Source organism: Macaca nemestrina, chromosome 7 (assembly GCF_043159975.1).
Source record: "Macaca nemestrina isolate mMacNem1 chromosome 7, mMacNem.hap1, whole genome shotgun sequence".
NCBI classification, from domain to species: Eukaryota; Metazoa; Chordata; class Mammalia; order Primates; family Cercopithecidae; genus Macaca; species Macaca nemestrina.
Genome location: NC_092131.1, coordinates 85,431,379 through 85,457,365, shown reverse-complemented (window position 1 = coordinate 85,457,365; position 25,987 = coordinate 85,431,379). Strand labels below are relative to the sequence as shown.

At 48.0% G+C, this 25,987-nt stretch overlaps 1 long non-coding RNA gene across 1 annotated transcript; it reads right to left on the bottom strand.

Annotated features, from left to right (window-relative positions):
- Positions 1-40: 40 nt before the first annotated feature.
- On the bottom strand, positions 41-25,824 carry LOC139364341 (uncharacterized). Its single transcript, XR_011626017.1, has 3 exons — positions 25,502-25,824; positions 15,473-15,610; positions 41-441 (listed from the first exon to the last, which is right to left on the bottom strand). It is a non-coding gene; the product is annotated as an uncharacterized lncRNA (long non-coding RNA).
- Positions 25,825-25,987: the final 163 nt, after the last annotated feature.

Sequence of the window (25,987 nt, the reverse complement as noted above, 5' to 3'; positions counted from 1 at the left end):
AAAGGAGCTGGATGAGGCAAGGGCACGAGTCATGAGCAGCGTTTTCCATGAGGTGGGGCTTTGGCATTTTTCATAAAGTAGTATGTTTATTCTTAGTGGACTAAAGGGATTCAGGGGCCAGAGTTGGGGAGCAGGGCATACCCATAGGGGGCAGTGGGGTGACTGACAGAGCTCAGCTGCTCTCCCACCACCTGGCTTAAAAGGCTGCCTTGAGCCCCAAGGCTCAGAGACAAGAGGAAGTGGTCAAGCTGAGGCCACTTGGAAAATCTTCCTAAATTGCATTACCCTGTCCTGTGACCCACCCGCAGACCCTCCGTTTCCTCATGCGTCTCTTCCAGAGGCAGGGGGAGTCCCATGATCATATTCAGCCTTGGGCTCACTGGCATGTCCTTCCCAGCCCTCAGGACCTAAGAAGTCTCTTCCAGGCCTGGGGCTCTGCTGCTGAGACAGAAGGAAACAAGGGAGAAAGAGAGATAGGTGTTGCTGCTGGGCCTATTAGGAGCAGCCTGTCTCTGGCCAAACAGAGATCTCATCCTAATTGTCCGGAAGAACCAGGATGGTCAGGTTGGAAGGGCAGAATAACAAGGCTTTGCTTCCTCTTTCCTTAGAAACTCCTGCCCCAGACAGGGTTCCCAGGCTATCCACCCACCCTTCCTCTGAAACCAGCCTGGAGGGAGGAATCAGCCCAGTGCTGAGTCAGCTCAGCTGGAGGAGAGCAGCCCCTTTTTTTCACCCCCCTTCCCTTCCTGCCTCCACCCAGCCCACCCTGGGCTCCAGCCCAGACTCCCTCCACCGCCTGCCTTGCAGAGTCCTGGCCCCATCATGCCAGTCAGTCTATCCAGCTGCTATTCAGGGCTGGTTAGTGTGATTGCTTTGGCAGAAGGGGTACCCCACCTTCCTGTCTGCCAGGAACCCTGACCCTACGCCTGGCCTCCTGCACCTCCCCTGCCAACAACTGTTTGGCAGAGTCTGTGTGTCTCGGTGGAATTGGACACCACCTCCGAACCACCCTTACCAGAGGGGATGGGGACCTTGACAAGGTGGCAGGGGAAGTCAGGGGCATCTGAGGGTGGTAGGGTCTGTGCGGGTGGCAAGGAACTCAAAGATGAGCTCATGGCCCCTTTGTGTTTTTGTGGTCCACATCTGGAGGCAATTACAGATGTTATCCAGTGGGAGTTTTGCAAAACACAGCTGGAGCCAGTGGAGGAGCCTGGGGAGGGGGGACTGCCAGAGAGAAGAGGAGGGGGAGCCTAGGGCTCCCGCGCTGGAGTGCGGTTTCCCCATCACGAGGAAATTGTTTGGCCCTGATTCTGGAATCACAAGATGCTCTCTGGAGCCAAGGGGGAGAGATGGGAATGGAGGACCAGAGACAAAGGGGGAAGAGGTAGAAGATGGGCTTATAAAACCCCCCACTGCTAAATTTGACTGGTTTAAAAAAAACAAAAAACAAAAATTAAAACAAGCAGAGAGAATTTCAGGGTGGAGACGCAGGGTCCCGTGCTTCTGACGTGCCTGGGCCTGCCTGATCCACCCCAGTGAGGCTGCCCAGGGACCCTGGGAGGTGCCTTAGTGATCACAAGGTCCCACTGAGTGAACCTCCAGGTCAGGCTGGGGTGAGGGGAGAGCAGAGGGCCCTGTGGCTTCCAAAAGACCTGCAAACTCTGCTTTCACTGGCCCTACCCCGATTTGTCCGTTGGGCCTGACCCAGTTTCTATGGTTCCAAGTTCCTTTATTCGAAAGCAGCACATGTGAGTTGGAGCAGCCAGGAGGGAGCCAAGGGGAATCTTCAAGGAGGTTTGGGCAGAACCCAGGAAAGTTGGTGCTAAGGAGACGCTGGACTCGGGGCAAGGGCTGAAGAGGAGCAGCACTCTGCCCACGACTGCACCCCACACATTTGGAGGGGGGCCACAGACTCCCTTGTCATCACCTCCCTTTCTCCAGGGCTCCTGGCACCAGCTGGGCCCATGACTGCAGGGCTGCCAGCCAGGCTCTGGGTCAGCGGGAAGGGAAGGGAAGATCTAAGAGGAGCTGGGTCCTCTAGAGGAGGGAGGACTGGGCAGAGAGACACCCCCACACCCCTCCAGACCCCAAAGCACAATCTGGCTAGCTCTGTTGGTCCTTCACTGTCCCTCCCCCAGGGCCCCTTCTCCCCACTATCTGACAGATTTTCCAGTGGTCTCTTTCCCCTCTGTATCCCTCCTTCCCGTCCAGCAATGGTGAAACTAACATTTGCTGAGCTCCTTACAACACACAATGACACAGGCACTAATATTGTCCCCGTTTTACAAATAAGGGAACTGAGACCCAGAAAGATGAATGACTTGATCAAGGTCACAGGTTGTTAGTCCAAATTTAAAACCCAGATCTTTCCAATTTACTTATTTATGTTTCTATACTGGCAGATCCTGGCAATCTCTTGGTGTCTCTCCCAGCATGGACCCTGGGTAGCTGGGCGTCTTCACGGCAGTGTGTGTTCTGGGGATCTGTCAACACATATATATTTGCTTATTGTGTTTGTTGTTGTTGTTGTTGTTGTTGTTTTGAGATGGAGTTTCACTCTTGTTGCCCAGGTTGGAGTGCAATGGCGCAATCTCGGCTCACTGCAACCTCTGCCTCCCAGGTTCAAGTGATTCTCCTGCCTCAGCCTCCCAAGTAGCTGGGATTACAGGCATGCGCCACCACACCCAGCTAATTTTGTATTTTTAGTAGAGACGGGGTTTCTCCATGTTGGTCAGGCTGGTCTCAAACTCCCAACCTCAGGCCGCCCACCTCGGCCTCCCAAAGTGTTGGGATTACAGGCGTGAGCCACCATGCCCAGCTGTATTTGCTTATTGTGCAGCAATATTATGGGGGGTAGGAGTGCAGAGGGAAAAGGACCCCACTTTGCCAGCCCATTGCCTCCCTTCTTGAGAGAAGGAAGGTGGCACCAAGACTCAGAAGCCAAAGGGGTGGAATGAGACAATGGCAGCAGCTAAGGGAAGGGTGGGATTGGTGAATGTTTGTGTTCGAGGGCATCGGGGGAGGGCGGAGGGCTTCAGCGGTGGTACCCATTCCCAAAGGCCCCAAGGAAACCCCAGCCAAGACTGCTCCATCGTCCTGCGGTTCCTGTACCCGTTTCCTACCTACCATCCCAAATCTGAACACACTTCTTTTAAAAGCTCAAGTCTGCACACCTAGCCCCAGCCTTGGGGGTTTCTGCCCTCTTCGCTCAGTCTTGTGAAAGTAGGGAGACCAGAGGCCGCCTGCAAGGGGCTGGGCAGCCAGGGCCTGGAAGCGAGGCAGGCCTGACTGGCCAGAAGCCACCTTCCAAATGAGCTCACACACATATTTTCCACCCTGGCCCAGGGCCGATGGCTCAGCTTCTTCCAGGCCAGCCTTCCCCAGCCAGGCCCAGCCCCCTCTGTCCTACCCTGCCACCAGTCCTGGCCCTAGGGGCTCCAAAGCAAGATCACTGGTAGCCCTCTGGCCAGGGCAGTCACTGGCATCCCCAAGGAGCAGCTTCCTCTGCCTCCATGCTGAGGCCATTTGCCCCCAGAGTCCCGTATTCCTTTGTGACTTAGAGAAGAAGGAGACCAGCTCCCTGCCTCCAAAGACCCACACCTGGGTAGGGAGGGATGTTAGAGGTGACAGAAGAGGCAGTGGAAGTAGTGAATGGGCGGAAGGGCTTCCTTTGAGTGCCCGAAGTAGCTCATTGACTCAGGGACCAGCCAGGTCTGGGAGCTGCCTCATCACGGGTTACATCCTGCTCACTCACTCAATTTCCTGCTAGGGCCACTTCTCTGACTTGGAGCAGGATGGGGTCTGGGTGAGGCAAGGCCAGGCTGACCACAAAGCTGAGAAAAAACACTGGCGTGTCAGAAAGCCTAGTGAATTCATACACATGCAACAGGCTCCATTTCACTTTGGTTTGTCAAAGACATCACTCATTGCCCAGCTTCCAGACATGTAGCACCAGGCCAGAGAGCAGGATCAATTCCCCAAAACGCTCTCTCACCTGCTCAGCACCTCACTCTGTGCTAGGAGTATGGCTGCCCTGACTGTATTTACTGGATCCAGTTATGTCCCCTGGAGTTCTGTGAGTTAGTATATTCAGACATGGTAGACAACTCTTCCCATTCTGGAGTCCAAGGTGATGGCCACTGTGAGTAGATCACACCATGTTGATCTCTCATACCAGGTGATGGTATAGTTCTGTCAAGGAATTACTATAATTTATAATACCAACCCTATCACAGCCACTGGAAAACAGGTTCTAGCCTCAATTTTCTTTCAAAAGGGTAAAATAGTGCTAGACACACAGGAGGCACTCAATAAAAGTTTGTTGAATTACCAGTGGTAGTTGTGATTACATAAGTATTGTATACATATGTACATATTATGAACACATAAGTAGTGAATATGTAACTCAAATCATTGAGCTGAACACTTAAACTTAGTGCACTTTGTGAACTTCATGGTATATATATATACACACACACACACACATATATTTGTGTGTGTGTGAGACAGAGTCTCCCCCTGTCGCCCACGCTGGAGTGCAATGGTGCAATCTCAGCTCACTGCAATCTCCGCCTCCCGGGTTCAAACGATTCTCCTGTCTCAGCCTCCCATGTAGCTGGGATTACAGGCGCCTGCCACCACGCCCAGCTAATTTTTTTTTTTTTTTTTTTTTTTTTTTTTTGTATTTTTAGTAGAAACGGGCTTTCACCACGTTGGCCAGGCAGGTCTCAAACTCCTGATCTCGTGATCCACCTGCCTCAGTCTCCCAAAGTGCTGGGATTACAGGCGTGGGCCACCACGCCTGGCCTTTCATGGTGTATTTTACCTTACTTATTTATTTTTTTTAGATTAGTCAAGTGCAGTAGTGAGAAGGGGGATAAGAACAGAACAGGGAGTTTGATCTGTAACTGACTGTGAGCAATCTGTTGAGATAACACATTATCTTCAGACCAACCATTACCTCAATCTTTAAAAGGTTTTAAAAAAGAAAAATACATTGAGGTAAAGAGGTTTATACCCCCAGAACTCCCTACTTTGTCCTTGTCGGCCCCATTCCCTCCCGCTTAGGTGTCAACTCTCCACTTCCTGCCTGCCCTTAATCTGGGAGTGGCTGGTATCAGATTGTGTTGACCCAACTCTTCTGGAAATACCCAGCCTTCGGGCTGCACTCTCAGCCCAGCCCACACCTAGACTCTGACCTGGAGGGCCCAGCCAGGAGGCCTCTCTTCCCTATATCCCTCTAAGCTCTATGTCAGATTCCCCAGACTCTCCTCCGCTTTGCTGGCCTGTGCTCCAGAGGTCTCCCCACCTCATCCCTACAAGATTGCATGTAGGATCTGAGTGGAGGAAAGCTGGGTAAGGGACTTAGAGGAACACATCCCGCTCTTTATGGCTGTGCCCACTCCATGTACAAGACCTGCGGGGCAGGGTTTGCAGGGTGGTAGCGCCCCCTTGTGCTGGGTGTTTGGACTGCAAACAGAACCCAGGGAATTGAGACGGGGAGGCAAAGCTAGTCCCACCAGGGCCGCGGGTACTACTAGCCTGTCCCTTCCCCTGTTCCACTTTCTATGTCTCCATCCTGGACACCTGTACTTAAAGGGGTGGGACTCTGGGCGAGACGGGCAGACAAGCCGCTCTTAGCTTTCCAGCTGCGGAGGGAAACGTCAGAGTTTCCGTCTGCCGTCCCTGTGTGGAGGTTGGTGGGCAGCCCTCACCAACTCCAGGAAAGGAGAGGGAGTCGGGGGGTGGTGGGTGGTACAGGACAGATGATCCGCGGGGGGAGGAAGGTTGGCACTTCTGTGCCCTCTCCTTGGAGCGCCTCCGAGTTGTCACACTGCCCCCCTGTGGTCGCCTCAGACACGAATCACTCCAGGATGCCTGTCTCCGGGGTCCCAGGGTAAGAGTCCAGGTGAGACTGCACTCCCGGACTGTAGAATGCTATCACAGAACTCCCTCTGACCAAGACAAGCAGGGCTCTGTGTCCCCTTTATCTAAGAGTGGGACATTTCTGTGCCAATTCCCTGAGGCTTTGGATATAACACCCACGCCTCTTGAGGGAACTCTAACCTGGACCCATGCCCCTGTGGGCCACCCTGGGGCCATGAGAATCCTTTGGTCTCAGCCTGACATTTATAAAGGCCCTCAAATTTCTAATTTTGTAGTTAAAAAAATTGCTGTCCGTTCTTGTAAATAGTACTTTATGGCTGTGTTGTTTGTACCAAGTTTTTATTTGTTAAATGTTTAAATATACCAAGTATTCTCAAAACCATCTTAGCATTTCATAGTTGTTGTTGTTGTTGTTGTTGTTATTATTATTTAGACCGAGTCTGGCTCCATCACGCAGGCTGGAGTGCAGTGGCACAATGTCAGCTCATTTGCAACCTCCACCTCCTGGGTTCAAGCGATTCTCCCGCCTCAGCCTCCTGAGTAGCTGGGATTACAGGCACCCGCCACCATGCCTGGCTAATTTTTGTATTTTTAGTAAAGATGGGGTTTCACCATGTTGGCTAGGCTGGTCTCAAACTCCTGACCTCAAGTGACTGCCTGACTCGGCCTCCCAAAGTGTTGGGATTACAGGCATAAGCCACTGGGCCCAGCCTTAATTTTTTAATATATCAGAGGCTTAAAAAATGGACATGATTTGAGGTTACACTCCAATTTCTGAGGGGTGTCCCCACCCCACATAAAAAATTGAACTGCGGCTGGGTATGGTGGCTCCCACCTGTAATCCCAGCACTTTGGGAGGCCAAGGTGGATGGATCACCTGAGGTCAAGAGATTGAAACCATCCTGGCCAACATGGTGAAACCCCATCTCTACTAAAAATACAAAAATTGACTGGGCGTGGTGGCGCATGCCTGTAGTGCCAGCTACTTGGGAGGCTGTGCCAGGAGAATCACTTGAACCCAGGAGGCGGAGGTTGCAGTAAGCCACGATTGCACCACTGCACAAAAAAAAATTGAACTGCATCTTATTCTCTTTCAAAGCACAAGGAAGCCAGCTCCCAAAACCATATGTAGGCCTTCAGTTCCCTCTCTCCCTTCGAACATAGAAATTTTGTTGGTGGTGTTTTTGTTTTGTTTTTAAGACAGGGTCTCACTCTGTTACTCAAGCTGAGTGCTGTGGCACAATCATGGCTCATTGCAGCCTGAACTTCCTAAACTCAAGCAATTCTGCTGCCTCAGCCTCCTGAGTAGCTGTAACTACAAACATCTACCACCATGCCTGGTCAATTTTTGATTATTTGTAGAGAAGGGGGTCTTACTATGTTTCCCAGGCTAGTCTCGAACTTCTGGACTCAACCGATCCTTCCACCTCAGTCTCCCAAAGTGCTGAGATTACAGGAATGAGCCACTATGCCTGGCTGCAAGCAAGTTTTTAAAAGCTATCTAGCTGTCTATATTCCTTCACTGGTCATTTCTTTTTTTTTTTTTTTTTTGAGATGGAGTCTTGCTCTGTCACATATGCTGGAGTGCAGTGGCGCGATCTCAGCTCACTGCAACCTCCACTTCCTGGGTTCAAGCGATTCTCCTGCCTTAGCCTTCTGAGTAGCTGGGATTACAGGCGCGCACCACCACACCCAGCCTATTTTTTCGTATCTTTAGTGGAGATGGGATTTCATCATGTTGGTCAGGCTGGTCTCAAACTCCTGACCTGTGATCCACCCACCTCGGCCTCCCAAAGTGCTGGGATTACAGGCATGAGCCACCGCGACTGGCCAATCATTTCTTTTTAACCTAACCTCTACATCTGTATTCCAACCCAGACATTTGCCAAAATTGTTCCATAAAAGCACTTTGTGGACCAGGCGTGGTGACTCACACCTGTAATCCCAGCACTTTGGGAAGCCAAGGTGGGTGGATCACCTGAGGTCAGGAGTTTGAGACCAGCCTGGTCAACACGGTGAAACCCCATCTTGTCTCTACTAAAAATACAAAAATTAACTGGGCATGATGGCGCGTGCCTGTAATACCAGCTACTCAGGAGGCTGAGACAGGAGAATCTCTTGAACCCAAGAGGCGGAGGTTGCAGTGAGCCGAGATCACGCCATTGCACTCCAGCCTGGGCAACAAGAGCAAAACTCCATCTCACCAAAAAAGAAAAAAAAAAAAAAAAGCCTGGCTGGGCACGGTGGCTCACACCTGTAATCCCAGCACTTTGGGAGGCCTATCATGAGGTCAAGAGATCGAGACCATCCTGGCCAACATGGTGAAACCCCATCTCTACTAAAAATGCAAAAATTATCTGGGCGTGCACCTCTAGTCCCAGCTACTCGGGAGGCTGAGGCAGGAGAATCGCTTGAACCTGGGAGGCCGAGGTTGCAGTGAGCCCAGATTGTACCACTGCACTCCAGCCTGGCGACAAAGCAAGACAACTTACTTCAATAAGCTCCCTTTGCCCTTGTCTTCTGTGAAGTGAACCATCCTGAAACTCATGAGTCACAGAGTTGTCAAGGAGTACTGATGGCCCCAGACAGGTATCCCTCTATATCAACACTCCCCCTCAGCTTCTGTACCTCAAGCAGGAAGTAGGCTGACTTTATTTGGTCCATTAATTCCAGTTTCTGGCCTTCAGAGTACACAGAATAAACAAATTCTTGTTCTACACTACAGCTTGTCAAATATTTGAATCTGGTTTTCATGTATTCTATCCCTCACTAAAGTTAAGCATTCCAGCCAGGCACAGTGGCTCACTCCTGTAATCCCAGCACGTTGGGAAGCCAAGGTAGGAGGACTGCTTAAGCTCAGGAGTTCGAGCTTAAGGCTCAAACCTGGGCAACATGGTGAAAACCTATCTCTACCAAAAAATACAAGAATTAGTCAGGCATAGTAGTGCGGGGCTGTAGTCCCACCTATTTGGCAGGCTGGGGTGGGAGGATTGCATAAGCCTAGGAGGTAAATGTTGCAGTGAGCCATGATCGTGCCACTGCACTTAAGCCTGGGAGACAGAGTACGAACCTGTCTCAAAAAAAAAAAAAAAGGTTAAGCTTTCCTTTCCTTTAGTTGAAGAGCCTTTCTAGTTTCATAAACAGCTTATCATATGACATGACTTAGAGACATCTCAACATTCCTGTCACTTTCCTCTGCATTATTTCACTTTACTAATCTTTTACAATGTGGCTTCCAGTACATGGGGAGGCAGTAACATGGAGTGGCTAGGAACAAGGGCTCTGGACTTGTGCAATTCGTGTGTGAATCTAGTCTTTACTACTTATTGTTTGGGACCTTCAGCAAGTTATATATCCTGCTGGAGCTTCAGTTTCCTCACCTTTAACATGGAGCTAATAATACAAAGGGTAGTTGAGTAGATTAAAAGACATCATCTATGTGATGCCTGTCACTAGTGGTCACTGATTCATTCACTCAAAAAGCATTTATTGAATACCTACTATGTGCTAGACATTGTTTTTGGCACTGAGGACACGGCAGTAAACAAACAGACCCCACCTTCATGGAACGTACATTCTTGTGAGAAGAGCAGGGATACATGTGATAAATTAATAAAACAGTTTATTAGATAGTGCTAAGTGCTAAGGAGAAAAATTAATTGAGGAAGGGAGACAGACATTGTTGGGAGTGTAATTTTGGGCACTGGGGTCAGAGAAGGCCCCACCAAGAACCTGAGGATATGAGGAAACAAACCAAGTGGTTCTCAAGAAGAAGAGCACTCCGAGCGAAAGCAAAAGCAAATGCCAAGACTTTGAGGTGAGTACACGGCTCCCATATTCACACCTTACTGAACAAGGTAGTGTGACTGGAACAGAATGAGCAAGGAAGACAGCAATGGAAGAGGAGATCAGACGGGTCATGGGGTGACATCCCATAAAACCATGTAAGTCATTGTAAAGACTTTGGCTCCTACTCTAACTGAAAGGAAGGAAGACTGCAGCGGCGTAGAGGAAGGACGTGATATTTTAGTACAGTGTAAATACTCATTATTATTATATATTATTATAAATACTCATTATTAGCATATATTAAATAAATATATGTTATTTATTTATTTTTCTTTCTTTTTTTTTTTTTTTTTTTGAGACGGGGTCTCGCTCTGTCGCCCAGGCTGGAGTGCAGTGGCCGGATCTCAGCTCACTGCAAGCTCCGCCTCCCGGGTTCACGCCATTCTCCGGCCTCAGCCTCCCGAGTAGCTGGGACTATAGGCGCCCGCCACCTCGCCCGGCTAGTTTTTTGTATTTCTTAATAGAGACGGGGTTTCACCGTGTTAGCCAGGATGGTCTCGATCTCCTGACCTCGTGATCCGCCCGTCTCGGCCTCCCATAGTGCTGGGATTACAGGCTTGAGCCACCGCGCCCAGCCTATTTTTCTTTTGAGATGGAGTCTTGCTCTGTCACCCATGCTGGAGTGCAGTGGCGCGATCCCCACTCACTACAATCTCTGACCCCCAGGTTCAAGCAGTTCTGCCTCAGCCTCCAGAGTAGCTGGAACTATAGACACATGCCACCACACCAGGCTAATTTTTGACCATGTTGACCAGGCTGGTCTTGAACTCCTGACCTCAGGTGATCTACCTGCCTCGGCCTCCCAACGTGCTGGGATAACAGGCGTGAGCCACCCTGCCTGGCCAGTGACTTATTTATCTAATACAGTCTGGCAGCAGTGACAGTGTGTGACTTCCAAGAGTAATAAGCAATAAAAGACATTATATAAAAATCTGAACTCTAAAATAAAAAATATATTTTGCTGTCTTTTGGATCACTCGTTTTGAAGAAAGCTAGCTGCCATGTTGCAGGACACTCAAGAAGTCCTATAGAGAGGTCCACAGGTAAGGAACTGAGGCCTCCTTGCCAACAGCCAGCATGAACTTGCCAGGCATATGAGTGAGCCATCTTGGAGGCAGATCCTCCAGCCATGGTCAAACCTTCAGATGATTGCTGTCCTGGCCAACATTTTTTTTTTTTTTTTTTTTTTTTTTTTTTTGAGACGGAGTCTCGCTCTGTCACCCAGGCTGGAGTGCGGTGGCCGGATCTCTGCTCACTGCAAGCTCCGCCTCCCAGGTTTACGCCATTCTCCTGGCTCAGCCTCCCGAGTAGCTGGGACTACAGGCGCTCGCCACCTCGCCTGCCTAGTTTTTTGTACTTTTTAGTAGAGACGGGGTTTCACCGTGTTAGCCAGGATAGTCTCGATCTCCTGACCTCGTTATCCGCCCGTCTCGGCCTCCCAAAGTGCTAGGATTACAGGATTGAGCCACCGTGCCCGGCCCCTGGCCAACATCTTGACTGCAACCTAATGAGAGTCCCTGAGCCAGGGTCATCTAGGTAAGTCACTTTCAAATTCCTGACCAATATAAAATGATTACAATAAATGTTTATTTTATATTTTAAGCTGTGAAATTTTGGGATGATTTCTCATTCAGCAATAGATAACTAATAGGTTTGGGCACTAAAAGTGGAGTGCTGCTGTGACAAACCCCTAAAATGTAAGAATGACTTTGAAATTAGGCAAAGGGCAGAAACCGGAAAGACTTTGAGATGAGTGTTAGTGAAAGTCTAAAATGCCTGGAAGTGACAGTTAGTAGAACCATAGTGGCCTTTTTTTTTTTTTTTTAAGACAGGGTCTCACTATGTTGCCCAGGCTGAATTCAAATTCCTGGCCTCAACTGATCCTAAGTCACTGAGATTATAGGCACAAGCCACCATACCCAGCCATGATGGCCTTTGAAGTGGTGGCCAATGAAGACTTAAAGGAAACTGAGGAAAATGTGTTTTGAAACTGTAAGAAAGAGGATTCTAGTTATTCAGCAAGTTTAGCAACTGTAGTTAGTGTGTAGTAACAAGGAAAGTAAAAAATGTAATTAATGAATGGGAAATCTAGCTAAGAGATTTTCAGGGAGAGTGTTGAAGTTAACACCTGGTTTCTTCTTTGCTGCTTATAGTAAAGTATGAGAGAGATAGCTAGGGAAAAAAAAAAAAAAAAAAACACTTAAAAAGAGCCAGGAGGCCAGGCACAGTGGCTCACACCTGTAATCCCAGCACTTTGGGAGGCCAAGGCGAGCAGATCACAAGGTCAAGAGATCAAGACCATCCTGGCCAACATGGTAAAACCCCGTCCTACTAAAAATACAAAAATTAGCTGGCATGGTGGCGCTCACCTGTAGTCCCAACTACTTGGGAGGCTGAGGCAAGAGAATTGCTTGAACCCAGGAGGCAGATGTTGCCGTGAGCCAAGATCTTGCTATTGCATTCCAGCCTGGCGACAGAGTGAGACTCCGTCTCAAAAGGGGAAAAAAAAAAAAAAGAGCTAGGAATTGTTGGATTTTAAAATTCTCAGCCTTTGCAGACAGTAAATGATGTTAAATTTTTAAAATAGCTTCTGGGCAAATATCAAATCCTGGGCACTCTCAGGAAAACATGGTATAAAGACAAAGCCAAGATTGAGTGTAACATGCTTTGCTAATATCAGAAGGATCTAAGGTGGTACTCAGGAAACCATTTAGTCTGACAATATGGTTTTTGGGGTTTTTGGTTTTTGGTTTTGGTTTTGGTTTTTTTTTTGAGACAGAGTCTCACTCTGTCACTCAGGCGGGAGTGCAGTGGCGTGATCTCGGCTCACTGCAACCTCTGCCTCCTGGGTCCAAACGATTCTTCTGCCTCAGCCTCCCAAGTAGCTGGGACTACAGGAACGCATCACTATGCCTGGCTAATTTTTGTATTTTTAGTAGAGATGGGATTTCACCATGTTGGCCAGGCTGGTGGCCAGACTGGTTTCAAACTCCTGACCTCATGTGATCTACCCACCTCAGCCTCCCAAAGTGCTGGGATTACAGGTGTGAGCCACAGCACCCAGCCTAACAATATAGTTTTTAAGAAACTTAAGAGCCAGGCATGGTGGGTCACACCTGTAATCCCAGAACGCTAGAAGGTCGAGGTTAGAGGATTACTTAAGGCCAGGAATTCAAGACCAGCCTGGACAACATAGCATGGTCCCATCCTACAAAAAAAATTTTTAAATTAGTGGGCGTGGGCCGGGTGCGGTGGTTCCCAGCACTTTGGGAGTCCAAGGCAGGCAGATCACAAGGTGAGGAATTTGTGACCAGCCTGGCCAATATAGTCGAACCCTGTCTCTACTAAAAATACAAAAAAATTAGCTGGGCATGGTGGCGCATGCCTGTAATCCCAACTACTTGGAAGGCTGAGGCAGGAGAATTGCTTGAACCCAGGTGGTAGAGGTTGCAGTGAGACAAAATCACACCACTGCACTCCAGCCTGAGTAAGAGAGTGAGACTCCATCTCAAAAAAATAAAATAAAATAAAATAGTGGGCATGAAAGTATGCACCTGTAGTCATAGCTACTCAGGAGGATGAGGCAGGAGAATAACTTGAACCCAGGAGTTCTACACTGCAGTGAGTATGATTGTATTATTGTACTCTAACCTATGTGACAGACCAAGATCCTGTCTCTAAAAAATTTTAAAAAGAAGCTATGCCTGAGCGCAGTGGGTCATGCCTGTAATCCCAGCACTTCGGGAGGCCGAGGCAGGTGGATCACAAGGTCAGGAGTTCGAGACCAGCCTGGCCAATATGATGAAACCCCATCTCTACTAAAAATACAAAAATTAGCCAGGCGTAGTGGCATGTGCTGGTAGTCCCAGCTACTCAGGAGGCTGAGGCAGGAGAATCACTTGAACCCAGGAGGCAGAGGTTGAAGTGAGCCAAGATCACACCACTGCACTCCAGCCTGGGTGACAGAGCGAGACTCCATAAAAAAAAAAAAAAAAAAAAAGAAGCTTATGAGTGTTGCCCCTCACCAGTCTAAACTGAAGCCTGAGGTAGAAAAGAGTTTATCTCAAAGAGATTTGTAAGTATGACTTTTATCTAATTGAGTGAACCCCAATAAGATTCACTGGAGAGTCACAAAAGTTTTAAGAAAATTGTATTGGCAGAAACGCTACCAGCTTGTATTGAAACAGATAGAGGCAATATATAAGAAGAAGTTTTTGGACCCCCAAACTTTTTTTTTTTTTTTGAGGTGGAGTCTCACCTTGTCACCCAGGCTGGAGTGCAGTGGCATGATCTCAGCTCACAGCAGCCTCCACCTCCTGGGTTCAAGTGACTCTGCCACCTCAGACTCCCCAGTAGCTGTGATTACAGGCGTGTGCCACCACACCTGGCTCATTTTTGTATTTTTAGTAGAGACGGGGTTTCACCATGTTGCTCAGGCTGGTCTCAAACTCCTGACCTCAAGAAATCCACCTGACTCAGCCTCCCATAGTGCTGGGATTACAGGCACGAGCCACCATGCCCAGTCTTGACCCCCACACTTCTACGGCAAAAGCAGGCTGAGAAAACAACACAGCTGCAAGCATGAGCCTTTCTATGAAAAGGAAAGGTGGCTCAGAGGGCAGAGCACAAAGAGCCCAAAGCTGGAGCCAAGAGCTATGAGAAATTATGCTCAGGCTCTGAGCTCTACTCAAGGAACAGCCAACCTGTATCCTCCAGTATTTTAGAATTTCTATAGAATAGTGACTACTTCCTATATTTATTTATCCCTTTTTCCCCCTGCCACCAGGGACCTCTTTTTTTTTTTTTTTTTTTTTTTTTTGAGACGGAGTCTCGCTCTGTTGCCCAGGCTGGAGTGCAATGGTGCAGTCTCAGATTACTGAAAGCTCTGCCTTCCAGGTTCACACCATTCACCTCCCTCAGCCTCCCAAGGAGCTGGGACTATAGGCACCTGCCTCCACACCCAGCTAATTTTTTGTGTGTTTTTAGTAGAGATGGGTTTTCACCACGTTAGCCAGGATGGTTTCGATCTCCTGACCTCAGGTGATCTGCCCACCTCAGCCTCCCAAAGTTCTAGGATTACAGGTGTAAGCCACCATGCCCAGCGGACCACTCTCTTTTTGTGAATAGAAATATCTGTCGAGGTAATCCTATGCTTTTCCCACATCTCATCATTGTATGTTGGTGATGGAGGAGTAGGACGGAAAATATAAGTTCTCTTTTTAGTTCATAGGTCATCAGATCAAGAAGAGCTACTCAAGCTGTTCATAGGAATTAGTCCAGAAGAACTTCACCTGGAGGCCTGTTTTAGATGACAAGATTCTGGACTTCAAGCTGGTTTTGTAATGGGATGAGACTTTTGAGTCCCTTGGGAGGGTTAAACAGATTTGCATTTGTGAAGGACATGAACCTTTGGGAGCCACAGTGTAGACTAGCGTAGACTAGCATAGCCAGCATTCAGGATGGACGTCAATGATCTTTACCTGCCAATATCTGTGCTCTTGTGTAATCTCCTCCTACAATGCATAGGGTGGACCTGTGTTACTAAGGGATATTGCAGAAATGATGGGGTGTGCTTTCTGAGACTGAGTGTTAAAAGCATTGTGACTTCTGCCTTGCTCTCTCTTACACTGCCCATTCTGGGGGAAGCCAGCTGCCATGGTATGAGGACACTCAAACAGCTTATGGAGATGCCCATATGGGGAGGAACTGAGGCCTCTTGCCAACAGCCACTACCTACTTGCCAGACATGTAAGTCAGCCATCTTGGAAATGGATCCTTCAGCCCCAGTTGAGTCTTCAGATGACTGCACCTTCATGAGAAACACCAAGCTGGAATCACCCAGCTAAGTTACTTCTCAATTACTGACACACAAAACCTGTGAGAAAATAAATGGTCACTGTTTTAAGCCCTAAATTTTGGGGCAATTTGCTATGCAGCCATAGATAATTAAAACACTAACATTAGCATCATCCTTATTTTATACATGGAGAAAATTGGGCATAGAAAACTGAAAACTTGCCAAGTTCATTCAGCTGATAAATGGCAGTACTGGCCAGTTCTGCTTCTCTAGTATGTTAGCTTTTATGCAACCATGCCATGCTATTCATTCAACATCAGCAGAAATCTCTAATTCGTCAATTAAATTTATTTGTATTTTTATTTTTTGTAAAGACAGGGTCTTGCTATATTGCCTAAGCTGGTCTCAAACTCCTGGCTTCAAGCAGTGCTCTGACCTTGGCCTCCCAAAGTGCTGGGATTACAGGCATGAACCACTGTGCCTGGTCCCTAATTTTTATTTTTTATTTTGTTATTTTATTTTATTTATTTATTTTTGAGATGGAGTTTCACTCTTATTGCCCAGGCTAGAGCGCAATGGCGCAATCTCAGCTCACTGCAACCTCCACCTCCCAGGTTCAAGCAATTCTCCTGCCTCAGCCTCCCAAGTAGCTGGGATTACAGGCACACACCACCACACCCAGTTCATTTTTGCATTTTTAGTAGAAATGGGGTTTCACCATGTTGGACAGGCTGGTCTTGAACTCCTGACCTTAAGTGATCCGCCTGCCTCAGCCTCCCAAAGCGTTGGGATTACAAGTGTGAGCCACCACGCCCAGCTCCTAGTTTTTATTTTTAAAGAAGGGGTCTTGTTATGTTGCCCTGGCTGGACTCAAACTTCTGGGCTCAAGAAATTCTCCCACCTCAGCCTCCCAAGTATCTGGGCTTAATTCCACTTTACATAAACAATAATTAAGCCACCTGTCCTTTCTGTAAGTTGATGTTTTTTACCTAAGTTGTAGGATTTTGCATTTTTATCTCCTCTGTCATTGTAGATCTCTCAGATTCATCATCCTAGGTTGTCAAAATCTTTAGATTCCTTATTTTGTCTTCTAGCTCCCAATTCCAATTCATGTCATCTTAGAATCTAATTAACTCTTATTCTACATCTTCATATAAATAATTTTTTTTTTTTTTTAAGACAAGGTCTCACTCTGTCACCCAGTCTGGAGAGCAGTGGCAAATTTTTATATGTTTTGTAGAGATTGGGTTTCACCATTTTGTACAAGCTGGTCTCAAATTCCTGAGCTCGAGCAATCTGCCCACCTCAGCCTCCCAAAGTGTTGGGATTATAGGCGTGAGCCACTGTGCCTGGCCTTAATTAATTTTCGTATATGTTGACTGGGACTCTCCAGGCTGACATCAGTTTTGATGTGTGCATTATGAATACCTATTTCAACTTGAGGGTACTAGTCGTATTATCATTCAGTCCATATTTTCCTATTGGCTTAAATCTAGATAGTCTGTTTTTTTTTTTTTTTTTTTTTTTGAGACGGAGTCTCACGCTGTTGCCCAGGCTGGAGTGCAGTGGCGCGATCTCGGCTCACTGCAAGCTCCGCCTCCCGGGTTCCCGCCATTCTCCTGCCTCAGCCTCCTGAGTAGCTGGGACTACAGGCGCCCGCCACCACGCCCGGCTAATTTTTTGTATTTTTAGTAGAGACGGGGTTTCACTGTGGTCTCGATCTCCTGACCTTGTGATCCGCCCGCCTCGGCCTCCCAAAGTGCTGGGATTACAGGCTTGAGCCACCGCGCCCGGCCTAGATAGTCTGTTTATGGTACTAAGTAATACTCCCAAAAAAGAGATTGATTTGTATTTGTATTTTTTTTTTTTAGTTTTTATTTATTTATTTTTTTAAGATGGAGTCTTGCTGTGTTGCCCAGGTTGGCGTGCAATGGCGCGATCTTGGCTCACTGCAATCTCCGCCTCCCAGGTTCAAGCAATTCTCCTGCCTCAGCCTCCCGAGTAGGTGGGACTACAGGTGCCCGCCACCACGCCCAGCTGATTTTTGGTGTTGTTTGTTTGCTTGTTTGTTTTGTTTTGTTGTTGTTGTTGTTGTTTGAGACGGAGTCTCGCTTTGTCGCCCAGGCTGGAGTGCAGTGGCCAGATCTCAGCTCACTGCAAGCTCCGCCTCCCGGGTTCACGCCATTCTCCTGCCTCAGCCTCCCAAGTAGCTGGGACCACAGGCGCCGCCACCTCGCCCGGCTAATTTTTTGTGTTTTTAGTAGAGACGGGGTTTCGCCGTGTTAGCCAGGATGGTCTCGATCTCCTGACCTTGTGATTCGCCCGTCTCGGCCTCCCAAAGTGCTGGGATTACAGGCTTGAGCCACCGCGCCCGGCCTGCTTGTTTGTTTTGAAACAGAGTCTCACTCTGTCGCCAGGCTGGAGTGCAGTGGCACGATCTTGGCTCACTGCAACCTCCGCCTCCCAGGTTCAAGCGATTCTCATGCCTGATTCCCGAGTAGCTGGGATTACAGGCGCCCACCACCACACCCAGCTAATTTTTGTAGTTTTAGTAGAGACGGGGTTTCACCATATTGGCCAGGCTGGTCTCAAACTCCTGACCCCAGGTGATCCACCCACCTCAGCCTCCCAAAGTGCTGGGATTACCGCTGTGAGCCACCATGCCCAGCCTGTTGTTTTTTTTTTTGAGACGAGTTTCACTCTTGTCGCCCAGGCTAGAGTGCAAGGGCACGATCTTGGCTCACCGCAAATTCTGCCTCCTGGGTTTAAGCAATTCTCCTGCCTCAGTCTCCCGAGTAGCTGGAATTACAGGCACCTGCCACCATGCCTGGCTAATTTTTTTGTATTTTTAGTAGAGACAGGGTTTTACCATGCTGGCCAAGCAGGTCTCCAACTCCTGACCTCAAGTGATCCGACCACCTCAGCCTCCCAAAGTGCTGGGATTACAGGCATGATCCACCGCACCTGGCCAGCTAATTTTTATATTTTTAGTAGAGATAGGGTTTCACCATTTTGGCCAGGCTGGTCTTGAACTCCTGACCTCATGATCTGCCTGCCTTGCCCTCCCAAAGTGTTGGGATTACAGGCATGAGCCACCGCACCCAGTCGATTTTTATTTTTAATTAATTAATTTTTTCTTTTTGAGACAGGGTATGCACCCAGGTTAGAGTGAGGTGTTGGGATCACAGCTCACTGTAACCTCGACCTCCTGGGTTCAAGTGATCCTCCCACCTCAGCTTCCCAAGTAGCTGAGATCACAGGCATATGCCACCATGCCCAGCTAATTTATTTTTGTTTTTTGTAAAGATGGGGTCTCCTTATGTTGCCAGGCTGGTCTCAAACTCCTGGGCTCAAACAATCCTCCCACCTTGGCCTCCTATAGTATTGGGATTACCGGCGTGGGCCACCACCCTCAGCTAAGAATGATTTTAGAATGATGTGTCTAGTCGGTGAACTATGCCAGGTACTACTGATGATTACCTCCATGGGTCAGAATCTGGTCAGGTAAACAGTCCATAACAGTTAATTCAGTAGAGGAAATTTAACAAAGAACTAGAAAAATATGATGAAATTGCTAAAAGTCTGAAAGGAGATGGTGAGGTAGCCCAGAGATAAGCAACAGCAGGAAGCTGGAGGAACAAAGGGAGAAGGTGGTGTCACCAGCACCTAACAAGCCAGGCTACCCAGTGGGAACTAGAACCATGGAAGAAGCGCAGCTGCTGCTAAAGACAAAGCTGAGGCAGAGGGGATGGGGCCCGCCCTGGGTCCTCCTTCCCTGCCTCCCCTCCAGTCTCCCACTAGTGCCTCCTGCTGGCTGAACCTAGCCCAAAGTCACTTGGCCAGAGAGCCTGGAAAGTGTAGTTTGCAGGAAGAGGCAGCAGGATTAATCTGAACACAGACAAGTAAATGACTAGCATCCATTCTAGAAATTAGTCAGGTGTTAAATTCCTTGCTCTGAAGATTCTAGAATCTACCATGTTTAACACCTAGGATTCTGATTCAGACAACTTGACTTAGGTCTTGGCTCTTGCACATGCTAGTAGTTTGATCTTGAGCAAAGTGTCAAACTGTCTGTGACTCAATTTCCTCAATTAAAAAATGAGGACAAAAAATAACACCTACGGCCGGGCGCGGTGGCTCAAGCCTGTAATCCCAGCACTTTGGGAGGCCGAGGCGGGTGGATCACGAGGTCAGGAGATCGAGACTATCCTGGCTAACACGGTGAAACCCCATCTCTACTAAAAATACAAAAAAATTAGCCGGGCGTGGTAGCGGGCGCCTGTAGTCCCAGCTACTTGGGAGGCTGAGTCGGGAGAATGGCGTGAACCCAGGGGGCGGAGCTTGCAGTGAGCCGAGATCGCGCCACTGCACTCCAGCCTGGGAGACACAGCGAGACTCCGTCTCAAAAAAAAAAAAAAAAAAAAACACCTACTTCCTAGTGTGGTCAGGATTAAATGAGATGATGTAATGTGAAGTGCTTAGAACCGTGCCTGATGTGGTGAGTCCTCTATAAAAGTTAGATATTATCATCTTAAAAACTAAACATCAGCCAGGCATGGTGGCTCACGCCTATAATCCCAGCCCTTTGGGAGGCCAAGGCAGGAGGATGGCTAGAGGCCAGCAGTTTGAGACCAGCTTGGGTAACATATCAAGAGCCCATATCTACAAATAAATAAATAAAAATTTAAAAATAAACATCTGGGCCGGGCGCGGTGGCTCAAGCCTGTAATCCCAGCACTTTGGGAGGCTGAGACGCACGGATCACGAGGTCAGGAGATCGAGACCATCCTGGCTAACACGATGAAACCCCGTCTCTACTAAAAAATACAAAAAAAAAGCTAGCCAGGCGAGGTGGCGGGCGCCTGTAGTCCCAGCTACTCGGGAGGCTGAGGCAGGAGAATGGCATAAACCCGGGAGGCAGAGCTTGCAGTGAGCTGAGATCCGGCCACTGCACTCCATCCAGCCCAGGCGACAGAGTGAGACTCCGTCTCCAAAAAAAAAAAAAAAAAAAAAAATTAACATCTGTCCATTTCCCATCACTTTCACTATTTTTCATAGTTCCTCAAAGATTTCCAAGAATATTTCCACAGTCCCATTCCCAAAGGTACTTGATCATTTAGGACATGATTTTTATGGGACTGAACACTGAAACTCACTAAGCTAATTAAAGCTTACACTCGGGCCGGGCGCAGTGGCTCACGCCTGTAATCCCAGCACTTTGGGAGGCTGAGGCAGGTGGATCACGAGGTCAGGAGATCGAGACCATCCTGGCTAACACAGTGAAACCCCATCTCTACTAAAAATGCAAAAAATTAGCCGGGTGCGGTGGTGGGCACCTGTAGTCCCAGCTACTTGGGAGGCTGAGGCAAGAGAATGGCGTGAACCCTAGAGGCGGAGCTTGCAGTGAGCTGAGATCGCGCCACTGCACTCCAGCCTGGGCGACAGAGCGAGACTCCGTCTCAAAAAAAAAAAAAAAAAAAAAAAAAAGCTTAAACTCATTATAAAGGCCTAGGTCATCTTGAATTTTTCCCTCATCTTTTTTTTTTTTTTTTTTGGTTTGCATTCACTCTTGAATATTAACTCCCAGTGTCTGCCACAGTGTCTTGTACTTGGAAGGCACTTAAATATTTACAGAATGAAAGTTTGTTCTACCCTGGTGCCATTTCTTCCTGATGATGATTATCCCCAACAGCATAGGTCTTGACTATTTTCTGCAAATTTTAGTTTATTCAACATTCCAGACCATGGGTTCTCTTCCCCCTTTCTTCACCCCCATAACTCTTCCCATCTCACTACCACCTTTCCTGCTTCCTTTCCAGACTCCTACTCCCTGCGATGCTCATTCCCATGGACACTCCCCATGGCTGTCTGGCATTATCAATTTATGTATCTGACCTCTCTTTCCAACTAGACTGTAAGCTCCTTGAAGCTAAAGTGAAGTCTTAGGAATTCCAGGCATCCAACAAGAATACAGCCAGCGCTCAGGTGAAACTTCCGTCCACTTTTAGGACCTAAATATTTTCAAACTCCCCAACCTCCTTGTCCTGCTTCCTTTTGCATCTGCCTCTCACCTTCAGGGTTCTTTTTCTTTTTCTTTTCTTTTCTTCTTCTTCTTCTTGTTTTTTTTTTTTTAATGGGGTCTCGCTCTATTTACCAGGCTGGAGTGCAGTGGTGCAGTCTCGGCTTACCACAGCCTCAACCTCATGGGTTCAAGCAACCCTCCCACCTCAGCTTCCCAAGTAGCTGAGACTACAGGTACACACCATCACACCCAGTTAATTTTTGTACTTTTTGTAGAGACGGGGTCCTACTGTGTTTTCCAGGCTTGTCTCAAACTCCTGGGCTTGTCATTTATAGTTATCCCAATCCGAATCTGCAGGAGATTCAAGAGATTAGTTTCAGGATCCCTGAAGATATCAAGGATCCCTGAAGGTATTAAAAATCCCTGGCTTCCACCTTCACGGTTCTATTCAATCTTCTCATTAATCCTGGGAGCACAGAGAGAGTTAGGACGTGGGACCAAGGTCCAAGTGGAAGAAGAGCCTTTTTATGGTCAACTCTATGGTATCAGGCCCACTGAAGCCCTACAACAATAAATGTTATTACTAGAAAACCCTTCTGAGGCTGGGTGCGGTGGCTCACACCTGTAACTCCAGCACTTTGGGAGGCCGATGCAGGTGGATCACCAGAGGTCAGGAGTTCGAGACCAGCCTGGCCAACATGGTGAAACTCCGTCTCTACCAAAAAATACAAATATTAGCTGGGCATGGTGGCACGCGCCTGTAATCCGAGTTACTTGGGAGGCTGAGGTGGGAGAATCGCTTTAACCCAGGAGGTGGAGGTTGCAGTGAGCCGAGATCGTGCCACTGCACCCCAGCCTGGGCGACAGAGTGAGACCCTGTCTCAAAAAACAGCAAAAAACAATCAAACAAAAAAGAAAACTGTTCTGACTGGTCTGTTACAGTGGTGTTTACAACTAGTTGATCACAATCAGTTACAGATTTCTTTATCCCTTTTCCACTCCCACTGCTTATTTGATTAGCCTTTAAATATAATAGGGCCGGCCGGGCACAGTGCCTCACGGCTATAATCCCAGCAATTTGGGAGGCTGAGACGCGGATCACCTAAAGTCAGGAGTTCGAGACCAGGCTGACCAACATGAAGAAACCCTGTCTCTACTAAAAATATAAAAATTAGGCCAGGCACGGTGACTCACGCCTGTAATCCCAGCACTTTTGGGAGGCCAAGGCGAGTGAATCACGAGGTCAGGTGATCGAGACCATCCTGGCCAACGCGGTGAAACCCTGCCTCTACTAAAAAACATACAAAAAATTAGCCGGTCATGGTGGCGGATGCCTGTAGTCCCAGCTACTCGGGAGGCTGAGGCAGGCGAATGGTATGAACCCAGGAGGCGGAGCTTGCAGTGAACTGAGATCGCGCCACTGCACTCCAGCCTGGATGACAGAGCCAGACTCTTGTCTCAAAAAAAAAATTTAGCTGGGCGTGGTGGCGCATGCCTGTAATCCCAGCTACTCGGGAGGCTGAGGCAGGAGAATTGCGTGAACCCAGGAGGGGGAGGCTGTGGTGAGCTGAGGTCGCACCATTGCACTCTAGCCTGGGCAACAAGAGCGAAACTCCATCTCAAATAAAATAAAATAAAAATAATAGGGCTGAGTGCAGTGGTTCATGCCTGTAATCCCAGCACTTTGGGAGGCCGAGGCAGGTGGATCACTTGAGGTAAGGAGTTCAAGACCAGCCTGGTCAACATGGCAAAACCCCGTCTCTACTAAAAATACAAAAATTTTCCAGGCATGGTGGCAGGCGCCTGTAATCCCAGCTACTTGGGAAGCTGAGGCATGAGAATCACTTGAGCTGGGGAGGTGGAGGTTACAGTGAGCTAACATTGTGCCACTGCACTCTAGCCTGGGCAATGAAGTGAGACTCTGTCTCAAAAAAATCAAATTAAATATAAATAAATAAATAAATAGGCTGAGTGAAGTGTCTCATGCCTATAATCCCAGCACTTTGGGAGGCCGAAGCAGGAGGATCACTTGGCCCAGGTGTTGAAGACCAGCCTGGGTAACATAGTGAAACCCCATCTCCACAAAAGATACAAAAATTAGGCTGGGGACAGTGGCTCACGCCTGAATCCCAGCACTTTGGGAGGCCGGGGCAGGCAGATCACAAAGTCAGGAGATTGAGACCATCCTGTCTAACACAGTGAAACCCCATCTCTACTAAAAATACAAAAAATTAGCCGGCATGGTGGCACATGCCTGTAGTCCCAGATACTTGGGAGACTGAGGCAGGAGAATCACTTGAACCCAGGAGACTGAGGTTGTAGTGAGCCGAGATCGTGCCACCGCACTCTAGCCTGGGCAACAGAGCAAGACTCCATCTCAAAAAAAAAAAAAAAAATGAAAATTAGCCCGGCATGGTGACACAGGTGTGTATACTCATGAGGCTGAGGTGGGAGGATCACCTGAGCCCAGGAAGTTAAGGTTGCAGTAAGCCAAAATTGTGCCACTACACAATTTTGTAGAGTGAGACCCTGTCTCAAAAAATAATTAAAATTAAAAATTAAAATTGCTGGGTGCAGTGGCTAACGCCTGTAAGCGAGTAGATCACCTGAAGTCAGGAGTTTGTGACCAGCCTGGCCAACATGGTGAAACCCCATCTCTATTAAAAATATAAAAATTAGCTGGGCATGGTGGCCCATGCCTGTAATCCCAGCTACTCAGGAGGCTGAGGCATAAGAATCGCCTGAACCCAGGAGGTGAAGGTTGCAGTGAGCCTAGATGGTAGTCACTAAACTCCAGCCTGGCAACAAGAGTGAAACTCTGTCTCAAAAACAAACAAACAAACAAACAAAACAAAACAAAACTATTTTATATCATTTGTAGAAGAGAGAAAGTGGTTAAGATCAGAATGTGGACTCTATCCAGAGTCAGACTGCCCGGGTTCAAACCCTAGCTTCATGGCCAGGCGCAGTGGCTCATGCTTGTAATCCCAGCACTTTGGCAGGCCAAGGCGGATGGATCACCTGAGGTCAGGTGTTGGAGACCAGCTTGGCCAACATGGTGAAACCCGGCTCTACTCAAAATACAGAAATTAGCCGGGCATGGCGGCGGCGGGCACCTGTAATCCCAGCTACTGGGGAGGCTGAGGCAGAAGAACTGATTGAATGCGGGAGGCGGGAGGTGGTGGTTGCAGTGAGAGGAGATTGCGCCACTGCGCTCCAGCCTGGGCGACAGAGCAAGACTCCGTCTCAAAAAACTAACAAACAAACAAACAAACAAACAAAAAAACAGATACAATTCCACTCAATTCCCCCAACCCCACCCCTGACAATATTTTCTGTCTACGATCAGTTAAATCTGCGAATGCAGAACCCAAGATATGGAGAGCCCACTGTATTACATCTTGGGCAAAATACTTAATTTTTCTGTGCCTGCATTTCTTGGAATACCTTGGAAGTTGGAAGTAACAATAGTATCTACCTCACACTGTTGTTGAGAGAATTAAACCCGCAAATACTTGTAAAGTTTTAACGTATTTAGTATATACTAAAGTAGTTCCTAAGTATTTAGTAGAGTGCTTACTTAGATCTGTGCCTGAAAAGTGGAAAAATCTAAAATTGTTTGCTATTTGTTGTGTTTATTTTTCACTGAAAATTCTGAGCTTCAATATTGTTTATTAATGTTATCTATCAGTGCCACAGGAAATCGGTAACCCCCAGCTCACACAAATTAGAAATACCTTCTGTGACTGATAATAATAGTTGCTACCCGATATGGAGCACTTCCCGTATGTCAGGCAACTTGCTCTCCTTAAATGTTAGCAACAACCCTAAGAGGAAGTTGCACTATCATAAACCTCATTTTATACCTGAGAAGAACGGAGAGGTTAAGTAAGTTTCTGGAGGTCACAGCCAGCAAATGGAGAAGGAGTACTTATTCGTTTATTTACCATTTATTGAGTTCTTCCTGTGTCTCAGCAGGAGAGAAGCCCTGTAGGTGCAAAGGTAAACAGTCTAGGCCCCAGCCTACGGGAAGTTTGTTTGCAGAGAAGGGGCGGGACGGGGGCGGGAATGACGAACAAATAGTTACCATACCGTGTGGTAATAGCTGTGATAAAGTCTCACTCCAAAAAGTGCTGCCGGATCTTAGACCCCGGGACAAGGAAAGTACTGAGAGCTTAGGGCCCAAAGGAAAGACATCACAGTTATGGAATAAGCAGACGTCCTTTGACAAACGTCTGACAAACGTGTTACACCCCAAGGATTAAACAAAGCAGGGTTAAATGCGGAAGCTGAAGCTGCCAGTCAAGGGCCCGTCTGACAAGTCCGGCAGAGCCGGAAAGGGGTTAAGGCGAGCAAGTGGGTGTGGCCCGCTCGTTGATTGGCAGGGGTGGGACCGGGCTCGTCACCCGCCCAGGCTACTCCAACCCCTGGGC